Here is a 13,471-nt window from a genome sequence, read left to right on the forward strand (position 1 = left end):
CCTTCTTAATGAAAAAAAAAAGACAACTTATTTCCATCTACTGGATTTCAACTCCTGGTTTTCAGAATAGAGCAGATCCGTCCCATAGGGTTCCCAAACTTGAATCATCATGGAAGCACATGGCTACGTGTCTTTCCAGCAGATCAGCTAGTGGGCTAGAGCCATTTACCTTTCTGCCAGCACCTGCTCCACCAGGGCTCATTCGCCACCTCTCACTCAGGAACAAATGACAAGTGAATCGTTTGTTGAATAAGTAATTATCTTAACTGTATAATAAATTATGCATACTTGATTCCATAGAAAAGTTCTGCCTATTTTCAAGTAGTCTTGTTCATTACCTTCATAAAATCTCAAGGTTTAAAGAAAAATCTTCTGGGTAACTGCAGGTAAATATCATATAAATTCAAATTAGTGGGCTTTTGATTTGATGATGATAGGCCAGATTCTCATGTCTCTGCTGAGCTGGAAAGAGAGTGTATGCCCTTCACTAGAAGAAGGCTTAACCTGCTCAGGAAGGAAATGCCAAGTGCTATCATCATAAGAATGTACTGTTCTATATAGCTGAATGCTTAGCAGGCAAAATCAATGATGTTAAACATCTAGAATTTAGGCTGTGCACTGACAAGCAAGCATCTGAGCTAACACAAGGACTTCAAATTGCAAATGTTCATTATGTATTACAGTGACTATATCTCTACATATTCACTAACATTTAATTCACAAGAGAGGAACAAGAACTCTGGGCAATTGCATTAGGGAGGATGCTAATTAATATTGCCCCATAAAAGTCAGCTGGCATAAATAAAGCCCAATTGGTGTCTTTAAAAAATTAAAGATAGTTTCATGTGAAAGTGGAAGTTGCAGGGCTATGATTAGAAAAACAAGGATGGTCTTCCCATTCCAAGTACACTATGCCACTTATCTTTCTTGACATCTACGAGCTCATGTCGACATTCCATGATCATGATATCTGATGGACACAAGTAGACAGGTAATGCACACATGCAAAGGATTATGCTCGACTCAACTAAAGCATCTTGAAGCTTAAGGCTGTGTGTTCCCTTTGTGGGGGTATTAATTCTGTCAGATAGATTAGACCAGTGTTTTACAAAATGGGCCACACCATTTCCTGGGCTTACTCGAATCAAGGGGGATTGCAAAAGTAGATGCCTATAAATTTTCCTGGACTATGGGAGAGCGCAAAAGGTTTTAATTGATGGGGGGCTGAGTTTTTTGTTTTCTGGAAAGGAGACAGTACCCAAACTATTTTGGGAACGTATGCATTAGACTGCTCCATTTACATTTCTAGAGGCTTAGCCTGCTTGGCACCCAGAATGCTCTTTGAAGGCAAGGACGGCAAGGCTTCATCTTACATATTTTAGACATGTTGTCAGGATAGACCTGTCTCTGGACAGCAACATCATACTTGGTAAAGTGGAGGGATAGCAAAGGAGAGGAAGGCCCTCAATCAGATGGATTGACAATGTGGCAGCAGCAATGAGCTCAGGCTTAGGAACGATTGTAAGGATGGTGTAGGATTGTGCGGTGTTTCTATCTGTTGTACAGAAGGTTGCTATGGATCACAGAAAATGGAATGGCGCCAGCCAACAACATAAAACTCTGTTTAGGGAAATGATACATAGAAAATTACTTTCCTTTTTTGTCAATAATCATCGACATGTGCACAGCTAATAACATCCAGAAGCATGCAGAGATAATGTTCCTACTGTGTAGTTATTATGTAATTCTGTTTATTTATAAAAAGACTCCCAAGGATGACATTATAATTATTCACCAAGCAATACATCCAGGGATTTATTGATCATAACAGATGCAATATCAGGGCATTTGAGGCCGCATTGATGTTGGACCACAGAAGAGACAGGAGGACTAGGATGAAGGACATAGGTGCTTATGGTGACAGAACAAGTTCCTGGGCACCACAAACAGTTTGAGCTCCACTACCAACCTAAGGGTTGGAGGTTCAAACACAGCCACTGGCATTGCGGAATAAGGGCCTGGAGATTTTCTTCTATAAAGATCCCAGTCAAGAAATCTCTATGGAAACGTTCTACTCTGTAACACAGGAGGTTCACCATAAGTGGGAATCTACACAGTGATTACAGATTTGTTGTGATTTATTTTTCCTTTGGTGACCAAGGCAAGCAAAGAACAAAGTTGATTGCAACTCATAATGATCCTATAGGACAGAGTAGAAGTGTTCATTAGGGTTTCTGAGATTGTAAATCTTCATGAGAGCAGATAACTTCAGCTTTCTCCCATGGATCAACTCTCTGGTCAGTTTGAACAGCTGACCTTGCTTTTAGTAGACTTAAAATATAGTGACACAAGGGCTCTTTTTTTGGTGACAGGAAAATTTCAATAAACTAAAGACTTGTATACTGTATGCTTCCTCTGTTTCAGCTCTTGCACAAATTTTGAAACTGCGTAAGTGGAAAATGTTTTTATTTAATCACCGTTTACTTTAAAAGGCTAAATTTTCCCTTTCCTTTGTGTTTTCTTTGACAAAATCATTTCATTTCTAAAGAAATCAAATGATGATTGTGCAAAATGGAAAGTGGTTCTAATTACCTTTGCTGTTTTCTTGTGGGGATTTTATTTTAAAATAGAGTGATGTTAGTGCATAAACCCACTTAGTTGATTGCAAGGCGGTCATTCATACAATTGGTGAGAAGTCAGACACCGTATTTCTTCAGATCTGGATAATCAGGACAAGGTACAGTTGGTTCAATAATCAATCTGTAGTCCATAGGCATTTTTTGCTAATGAGTGTTCTCCAGAATGGGACTTTCAGGGACTCAACTTTCATGGAGTTCTTCCAAGCTAAGGTCCAAGGTTGGTGATGACAGTGGGGATCTTCCTGGGTATGTCTTTGGTCCAAATTTCAGCCTTTGGGGAGGGTCAGAGGCTGAACCAACAGAGTGTTGTTCTAGCTGGTTCTCATTGGAAAGAGGGTGTGTGTGTGCTTCACTCCAACTGCTCTTGTATGATAAAGGTCCGGAGGAGTCTAACTCACATTGCACCAGGGTAAATTGTGTCCTAGATTGAAGAGTTGAGGTTCATATTTGGGGTGTGTCGAAGCAATAGGAGCTCTGGTGGCATGGTGGAGTTGATATGCTTCTTAATTCCCTCCCCCACCCCCATTTTTCCCAAGTCCACTTTCAAGGCAGGAGAATTTGACTATTACTGCACTGTGCTAGTCTGTGTGTTGCTATGATACTGGAAGCTAAGCCACTGGTATGGAAAATTGATCAGCAGGATCCCCCAGGGTAGACAGGTTTCAGTGGAGTCTCTAAATTACAACACACTAGAAAGAAAGGCTTGGCAAGTTCCTTCTGGAAGATGAGCCCACTAGGTTGGACGACACTCAAACGCATAGTGGCCATACCAATGGACCAGATGATAAGACAGACTGAGCAGGGCTAGTCAATGATTTGCTTTGCAAATGGGATCTCCACGAGATTAAGTTAAGTTGAACTCTACAGAAACTAGCAGCAACATTACCTACAAGAGAAAGATCTGGATTTTGGATTTGCTCTTCTGGGGTCAAACAAGCACTGGGAGTGCTATGGGCTAAGTGTTGGGTTGCAAAACCCAAGGTTGGCAGTTCAACCCCACCAGCCTCGTTGAGGGAGGAAGATGCTGCTGTCTGCTCTTGTAAAGCGGTAGAGTCCTACACATGTCCGAAAGGTCTCTCCACGTGGGGAGCAATTCACAGCAGTAGGTTTTGTCTGTATCATGGGGTATAAGAACTGGTGGTGCTGTGGGTTAGGTGTCAGATTGCTAATTGAAAGGTCAGCAGTTTGAAGCCAACAGACATTCCATGGCATGAAAATGAGATAGTCTGTTCCATGAAGATTACAGCTTCAGAAACCCTAGGGAGAAGATCTCCTCTGTCCTCGAGGGTCATTTTGACTTGGAATTTATTTGATGTTCACGGGGTTGATTTTTGACATCATGGGGTTAAAGGTAGCCAACCTGTTCCACAGTTCTTCCCAACTTGGAACAGTATCAATTAGGAAACATTCAGGAGTAGAAAACCCCACCAGACCCTGAGTAGAGAGAATTTTATATGGAGAATCACTTACAATATTTAGGAAAGCTGAAAAAGCAAATAAGATTACTTCTAGAGATCAGAATTTTGATGGAAGGTCTACCACTCGTAGGGCTGGAGGGTGAAGTGAGTACGCCGTGTTAAAGGAACAGTTCAGGTAGCCTCGGTGTAGAAGGAGAAAACCCATTTATAGGAGATGCTGATCTCTCAGGAAGAAGCTGGGTGCTGGGAGCTGGAACCGAGCTGTATCTGTAGCGGTCATGGATAAAGGAAGTGCCCCTAAACACTGAGACAGAGGAGAATAATACATTGGCTTGTCTCCTCCTTCTGGTCTGTAGTACCTTGCTAGTTGGGTCAACCTCCTTTGATGGGTCAATCAGTCAGAAACCAGTAGAAAAGTTGAGAATATAATTTGAAGGAAACTAAAAAAAACCAAATTCACTGCCATTGAGTTGATTCCAACTCTTAGCCACCCTATAAAAGAGAATAGAACTGCCTCTTTGGGATTCTGAGGTTGTAAATCCTTATTAGAGCCAAAGTCTCATCTTTCTCCTTCAGAGCGACTGTTACATTTGAACCGTGGACCTTGTGGTTTGCAGCTTAACTCATAGTAACCCACTGCACTACCCGGACTCCTTTCAGATGAAGAAGAAATATTTCCCTAGGGAGCACACACTAGGTCACCATGAGTCAGAATCAACCCAGTGACAACAGGTATTGGTACCTAACCCATACTGAGTAGGGCTGCATGCCAAGGCTGCCCTTCACAAGCGAGCAGCTCACGAAGTGCCCGAAAGATAACTTTCATAGCTTCCTTTTCCTGTAAGAAAATTAATTCACCGTCTTTGCCAATATCACAAGCAAAATCTTTGGGAAAGTGGCACTACAAAATGACTAGCCCCTCAATAGCGGGTTCTGTGTCTGTCAAATGAAGGCGAAGAACTGCCAAAAGCTTTCGTTAGGAATTAGAGGAAATGGCATAATAATTTTAAAGGGCCTATTTTACTACTGTTTCTATGGTAATTGGTGGGGGTAGGGGGTGATGTCCAATTCAGATGCAATCAATTGTAGAAGGTTTACTAGAGAACTATATTTCACAATAAATAAAAGGGCAAAGGAGATTTAAACAAGAGGTTTAAACTCTAGATTAGTCCATGGGAAATGAACTGGTTAAAACAGTGCCTTTGAATGAATGAGTCGGTATGTAGAACATATTGGAGAAAGGAGATGGCATGCAAGGGGGTTGAGAGTCTTGTGAGCATGGAGTGATCACTGGTCAAGGAATGGTCAAGAATGAAGGAAGGGTCTCCAGAGATGCTCGGTTCTGCGAACTTGTTATGAAACGTGTGCTTCTCAAAGTTCTTACACACGCACCATGCTTGCTGTCCTCTGATTCTGCACTCACCCAGCATTCCAGAGCCAGAGAGCCAGCATACGGCAGCATCATGTATCTCAAAACAGTACTCTAGGAGCTATTCAGTTATACAGATCAATAATTATCCAAGGTTAGTTATTCATCTCTTGTTGCCAGCCACATGTGCCTCTCTTCTGAAATGGCACCTGTCATTTTGTGTGTGTGTGTGAGTGCAGTACCTGCAAGCAGATGTGGGTGGAGTTTACCTTGTCAATCAACCTGGTGACGTGCTTTGGAGGCGTGCCTTCGATAATACCTCTGTCCAGGTGAGCCTCTTTCTCTCCCCTCCCCCTTCCCTTGTAGATCAGACAGGTGTGCTGCCTGGTCCAGCTGCTCTGACTCATCACACGTGTGAGTTGCTTTCCGTGCTGCTGCCCTGCCATCCTGCTTGTGGGACATCTCCAATCATCTTGCCCCACCTCGACAGACGGCACCACCAGCCAGCAGCCAGCCACCTCGCATTGCACACCGTCCAGCTGTGCTACTGACCTCTGATACACTTGGCCACCTCACCTCCCTACACTCTGCTTCTTAGGCCTTGAGGCTTACCAGCTGAGTGAGTTGAAAACAAAACAAAAAGTTTCAGCATATGAACTGACTCAGCAAGGTGAGTCAAAGGGAGCTGTCTGCACTGCTTTTATAAATCCACTCCATAAACGTATCTACTCACACATACTCGTAAGTGACCTGGTTGTGCATCTCTAGAGAACCCTGTCTAATAACCCATCTCTCTCAGCCATCTTTTGGAGATGTCAGTGCATAGTGCATCGTTTGTGGATACCCACGTAACACAAGTGAATTTCAATTAGCTGTGAAACTAAGGTCTGTGGCTCACCTCCCCCCCACCCCCCCAGCAGTTCTGCAAAAGAAAGGCCACAGGGATGATTTTTGTAAAGATTACAACCAAGAAAATCGTATGGAGCTGTTCTGCTCTGTAGGTAGCATCTGGGACATCAGAAGTCAGAATTGTTTCATGTCCTCGATTATATAGTTCTAAGTGAAATTAAATTTAAGTAAGGATAGTTACTACACTTAAACCTACATATTAAAGTAGAAGTGGTCAGGGCAAATGTCATAGCAATTCATGGGCATGGTATTGAGGGAGACAAGGCCCTGGACAGAAACATAGAAGTAAAGGAGAGTAGTGAAAAAGAAGCCCACTGATGAGACGGAGTGAACCATTGGCCGCAACACGGGGCTCAAACAAAAACACTGTGCGGGGATGGTGCAGGGCCAGGCTGTGCTCTGTAGGAGGTGGAGCCACCTAGATGGGACCTCCCACCACCAGCAAAGGGTAGTGACTAGTGTTCTTGGAAGTTGTGTCAGCTATCCAGTGGCCTGTAATTCATTTTTCTTTTTCCTGATGTAACCAGTGTAAGTGTAATCTGTTATCTGCAAGAACTCTGGCCTCCCCAATTGCTTTTCACACAGTATTCTTAACCTGACTATCTGCACAGTTTATCTGTGAAGTACTGGAACCTGCCTCAAAATAATAGACTTTCTAGAATTCAGAGAGTCAGGTATTGGGGAATTACACCAATCCACCATAAATTATGCCAAGGAAAAAAGAATTATGTAAATGAGGCACTGGAGTGACAGTTCTCCTTACAAATTAGGCATCACTGAGACATAGACAGAGCCACGACATGCATTTCTTGTCTTATATTTTCCTCTGGACAGATTTCTCTCCCTAAATTATAATACGGAATGGATTCCTGGTATATTTATTTTTCCAGGAATGATTTTAGAATGAACATTAGTGAGTAAATAAACAGATGGAGAGATTTATACTCTGAGGGGCACAGTATTAAATTACCTCTGCGTTAACATGAATGGATGGAAAGCATCAGCACGCTGGATTCACAGCTCAGAGGCATTCATCTCACTTCCCAGCGAATGCGGGAAAATGCATATTGATGTCTTCTTTGAGCAGTCCAGATCTTTAAAATTTGCCTAGTTTTGGACTTCCTTTTACCTTTGGATATGTGCTGTTTATTTTACGACCTTGCCAGGAGCCCTTTGCTATAGAATTAACTCCTTAAAAAGGAGACTTTCCATAGATCCAAGTAATAAAATAGGCTTGTAGCTACTTCATTTAGTTTTAGGCTTCAATGCACTTCACATATATTCTCTTTACTTCTTATTATTTTACTGCAGCAGGATGGTTTTATTTTTTTATAGTATAATTGTTTTGAAGTTAAATGCTTCATAAATTTCTATCTGACGAACCCAGATGGACTGGGAAGAGCGGGTCTGATCCTAGAAGTGTCTGTTCAATTATCTGGAAATAAATTTTTAATTTTTGGTAAACACAGACTATTTAGGAAATGTAGTTCCCCTTGTTTCAAAAAGAAAATGTTTGCGTTGTTCACGGAATCCATCTTTCCTTATTTCACACTGAGTCCATAACATAAGGGAAAGGATTATAAGGGGGAAATGCCTTAGAAAATAGCTGGTCTGACCTGCTTATTTCACAGACAAGAGTCTCAAGTACCACAGAAATTGGGGCGGGGGCAGGGAATCATTCCAACAAAGCCTTTCCATAACTGTGAATCTTTAGGGGAGCCAACAGCCTCATGTTTCACTCATGGAATGCTTGGTGAATTTGAACTACTGACCTGGAAGCTAATAGTTCAAGGTCTAACCTGCAGCACCACCACGGCTTCTTAATTATAGATGTTGTGGTAAACTCTGCAAGTGTTCCCAGCATGCGAGGGAGAGAGAACCAGAAACCGAACATCTGCACTATGAGGTTTTAAGGGTTGTGCCTCAGTCCATTTGTGAAATGAGAATTAAAGATCAATCAGAAGTGAAGAAACAATATCCGTGTGAACATTTGAGAAAGGAAACGTATGCGAGACACACAAAGGGGCAGATAGGAGTTAAAAAATACAAGGAAAATAAAAGGCTTCCAGCAAGACAAAAATCCATGTTGCCCACATTCATACTGACCTTGTACTTCTGTCAGTGCCCATAACCTCTGTCCTTCAGTCTCAGTGGAGGACATCACGACTCAGGTGGTAAGAACCACACCTTTCCGCACTCACTACTAACCTTGAGCCTAGCCAGCGCTTGGCCTGGCATTGCTTCCCAATACATATTTATTGGATGAACACACACACACACACACACACACACACACACACGCCCCTCACTACCATCAATTCAATGCTACTCTATAGGACAGGCTAGAACTGTCCCTGTGAGTTTCTAAAACTAACTCTTTCCTGAAGTAGAAAGGTCCATCTTTCTCGTCCACCTCAAACACACACGCAAAGCTAGTTTAATTGGTGGGAAAATAGGTTGACTAAATAGAGTATAGGATTAGTATTTGGAGATATGGGTAGAAAAATAATGTGAGTAAGTTACCACGCTAAAAATATTGGCAACAATTTTCAAGTCTGAGTACAATGAACGCTAAATGTACTTGATAAAAGGTTGAATAAAGTATTTACATTGCCTGAAATATTTCCACAAAGAACACATGCTAAATACACAAAGTGGAAATAATTTCATGGTGATGAAACCTGAAACCTAAACCCATCTTCATTTAGTAAGCAAAATAAGAAAATGTTTTATTTATAATGGGTAAAAAATAGCAGGTATTGCTTTAGTGACATCGCTACCTAACATGCATCACATGTATTTTACTCCCCCCCAAAAATCAACAAAGAAAGGCTGATTGGGTGTATCAAACTATTTTATAATATAATACTTGATCGGTGGACTTCCCTCTTGACCCAAACTGAATTTATTCTAGGCTTATATATTTCTTGCTGTTCCACAACAGAAATTTCTTCTCTGGCTTTTGAAATATTGTTGTTGATTTTTTATTTCTTACTCTTTATTTTGGTCTTTATATTATGTTTTTCTTATTATTCCGGTTTCATCTTGGTTTTGTTTTTTCTTGTTTTGTTGGGTTTCTCAGTGTATGGCGCACTGAAGGGGTGGATGCATCGAGACAGTACTGATGCGCTGGTTTACTAAAGATTGCAGGGATAGGAAGGGTGAGAGGAGTTGAGCACCAGACAATGAATGCAGGAGGGGGAGGGAGCCCTAGAACTGATTGTGGTGAAGTAATACAACTCTTTTTAAAGGTGACTTATCTACGCAAGTGTATGATTTGTGATTTTTATATAAAACCCCTGTTAAAATAAAAAAGAAACAAAGTTGACCAACGGTTACCATGGGTGAAGGAGGGAGAGTTTTTGCTTGAGGGACATTGAGTTTATGCTAATGGTGGTGGAATAATTTGGGAAAGGATAGCAGTGATAGTTGTCCAATACAAAGAGTATAAGCAATGGCAGTGAATTATCAATGTAGAAGATGTTAAATTGAAGAGGTCTTTGTGTGTGTATTTTTGCCATGATTTAAAAGATAATTACAATAAATTATAAGGATCTACATATAATCTCCTCTCTGGGGGAGGGACAGCAGAAAAGTGGGTGAAGGGAGACATGGGACAGTGTATGACATGACAAAATAATAATAATTTATAAATTATCAAGGGTTCTTGAGGGAGAATGGATGGGGGAGGCTGGGGGAGAGAGGGCGCAAAATGAGGTGCTGTTACCAAGGGCTTAAGTGGAGAGCAAATATTTTGTGAATGATGAGGGCAACAAATGTACAAATGTGCTTGGCACAATTGAGGTATGTATGGATTGGGATAAGAGTTGTATGAGCCCCCAATAAAATGATTAAAAATAAGAGAATTACAATCATAACAATGTGTACAAGGAAGAAGTTGCTTGTGGTAATGATTGTACAACTCTACTTGCTTTGATTGAACTATTGTATGATATGAGGATGAAGTGCCATTCAAACTGGTGAAGAACAAAAAAGATCAACTGGGAGAACTTTCTAAAAAAAAACAAAACATGCTGTACACTTACATTATTCAGGGAAGGTCAAGGAACTGTTCCACGTTATTGTCAGGTGCTATTGAGTCAGTCTCTGCTCATAGGGACCCTAAGTGGAAAATCGCAAAGATCCACCCAGTCCTGTGTCATCCTCACCATCGTACTTATTTGCAAAATGTAATCCTGAAATACATCACCCTTTGGCTATAAAGGCCATTAGTGGTACATGCGACAAACCTTGAATAGCATCTATGCGTTGGATAGGTGTAATGTAGCAGTGTTGCATTTCTCATATCAATGGTTATCAGAGTGACATTTACAGTTATTCTATAGACTAGGAAATTTTACAGTCAAGTATTCAGGCATAGTTTCATATGTATGACTTATTTTATATAATTAAGGAAAATTAAAAAAATTAAGGAAAATATTTATCATGTTCTTTCAACTTTTCTTTTAGAATGAAATCATTTCAAAGTGATAAAAATATTTACACGTGTTATTAATTTTGTAGGAACACGTTGCATGGAACTTGTACAAGAAATGAGTATTGTGTTCATTAGTGAACTGAACTGATTCTAACTCATGATAGAGTAGAGCTGTCCCAAAGGGTGTTGTAGACTGGAATCTTGATGGCAGCAGACCACCAGCCCTGTTTCTTTGAGGATGTCACTGGGTGGATTTGAACTTCCAGTTTCCAGCCAAGCTCTTTGTGTATTTAAGGACAGAGCAGGATGCCTAAGCAGTACAAATAGATAAGAACTCAACATCTAACATAAAGGTTGGTGGATGAAACTCGCCCAGGAGTATCATGGAGAAAGGTCTGGGAATCTGCTCATGTATAAACTGTGACCAAGAAAACCTAGAGAAAAGTTGTACACTGTACACCACGAGGCTCCATAAACTGCAATCAACTGGATGCTGACAAATTTGGTTTTCAGGTTTTAAGAAAAGTGTGGTGATAATGAATGTGTACAGGGACGAGGGGAAAAAAAAACAAGAGAAATTGATGTGTTGTTAGAAAAGTTCTTTCACAAAATAGCTACAGAAAATTGAATGGGATCTATGGTAGGGATACAATTTTCATTGGAAGTCTGGGATGCTCCATCTTCTTTGGGTGCATATACTTTTTGCTGTAATCTTTATGAAAGCAGGTCGCTAGCATCTCTCCTCCACGGTGTCACTGGTGGGTTTGAACTGTCTACGTTTTACTTAGTAGGACAGTCCCATTGTTTGTGTCACTCATGCTTTCCTCGTGTTGTTTTTTAAGGTTATGGGGGTGAACGATTCTCAGATGCCTTGAATTTGCTTATTTTTGAGAAAGAAACTCTTAATAGCAACCTATGGAAAACTGGAGATTATGTATGGCTTATTGAAGTGGCTGGTCACTGAGTTTTCAGGCGGAAATTCAAAGACTTCAAGGTAAATTGCCAGTTGAATAACAAAGGGTCAATCAGCGATTTGGACAAAGCAAACATTTCTGACACTTTCACATCTAATATGTTCTTTTCCCATCATTGACTTTACCGAAAGAGAATTTATTAATTGTACTCAGAACTGTTTCCCCTTTTTATAATCCACTTCTTAGCCTTGTCATTCATAAAATTTTGGAAGAAATATGACATTATATGATTAACCTTGACACATTCACATATTTATTTACCCAAAGCTTATTCTCGGCCAGGTGGATTTCACTAGTAAAGGTATTTACTATACTTTCAATGTTGTTGAAAAGGAGGTGCTATATTTCTCATTTTTAAAAAGAAGGAGTTGAAGGGTCCACAAGATTGAGTGACCTCCTTAGAGACACACAGCTGGTAGACTGGTACACAACTGGTAGAGATGCCAAGGAAGTAAAAATTCATGGTAAACCATATCCTAAACCTCACTGACCTCTCACATAAGAACCCTACTATATAGATATGGCTATCCCTGTATATCAGAATATAAAAATAGCTTAGATCCATGTATAATATACAGCCCATATTCAAACTATCTTTTAAAGTCATATTTGTAGTTTCTGAGCATCACCATCCCCATATCAAAGTCAGACTCACTGTCACAGAGTCATTTCCAACTCATAGCAACTCCATAGAAGGTTTCCGAGGCTTAACTAGTTAAGATAGCTAACAGCATTTTCTTTCTCCTCCAGAGCAGTGGATGACTTTGAATCTTGAGCCTTGTGCTCACAGGCCAATGCTTACTTAGCCATGCCACCAGGGCTCCTGCACCTGGGTGATGAATAACAGTAGCAATAGCATTGCATCAGTATTTGAACACCAATTTGTCATTCACAACAATTCTACACACACATAATTCCCTTGTTACTTAAGCCAAGGCCAAACAAGGTTTCTCCCGAATTTTATTTATTTGTTTATTTATTTTAAATCATTTTATTAAGGGCTCATACAAATCTTATCACAATCCATACATACATCAATTGTGTAAAGCACATTTGTACATTCATTGCCTTCATCATTCTCATAACATTTGCTCTCCACGTAGGCCCCTGGCATCAGCTCCTCATTTTTCCCCCTCCAACTTTTAAATAATTAAACACTGGAGTTCAGAGCAAGTTGAGAAGAGTTCAAATCACAAAATAAGAATAATACTAGGATGTGCAAGAAGCACAGCTAATTCTGTCATATAAGAAAAAAATGGAAGTTTCATTAATTATGAAAGAATGCCCTTTAGTGCTGGTCAGCAGGTGTCGGCAAGAGATCCAAGAGAACAACTGAAGCTGTGAGATGCTGCTGAGGCGGCAGGATTGCAGAGTGATCAGTCAATGTCCCTGCATGCAAACGCTTTGTTGGATTAAGCTTGGAAGCAAAATGATGTACCAGATATTTAGTGAAAGCCCAGAGATCAGTTGCTAGAATATGCCTAGTGGGTACTTCTGAGTTCTGGGCACCTGCTCTTTAATAGTCATGAGGTTCTATAGTTCTGACAGTCTCCTAATTCTGCCTCCTGGTGCCTGACTAGTGAAGAGGCTGGTTACAGAGAGCAATCACTAAAAGAAAGCCACCTCTGGAGTTTCTCCTATGGTGCTCTCCTCTCTTCCCCAGCCTCCCTTAGAGTGCACTGGCAAACACGGTATCCATGGCTTGTTTTCTTGGACAAGAACAC

The sequence above is a fragment of the Tenrec ecaudatus genome, chromosome 6 (assembly GCF_050624435.1).
Source record: "Tenrec ecaudatus isolate mTenEca1 chromosome 6, mTenEca1.hap1, whole genome shotgun sequence".
NCBI classification, from domain to species: Eukaryota; Metazoa; Chordata; class Mammalia; order Afrosoricida; family Tenrecidae; genus Tenrec; species Tenrec ecaudatus.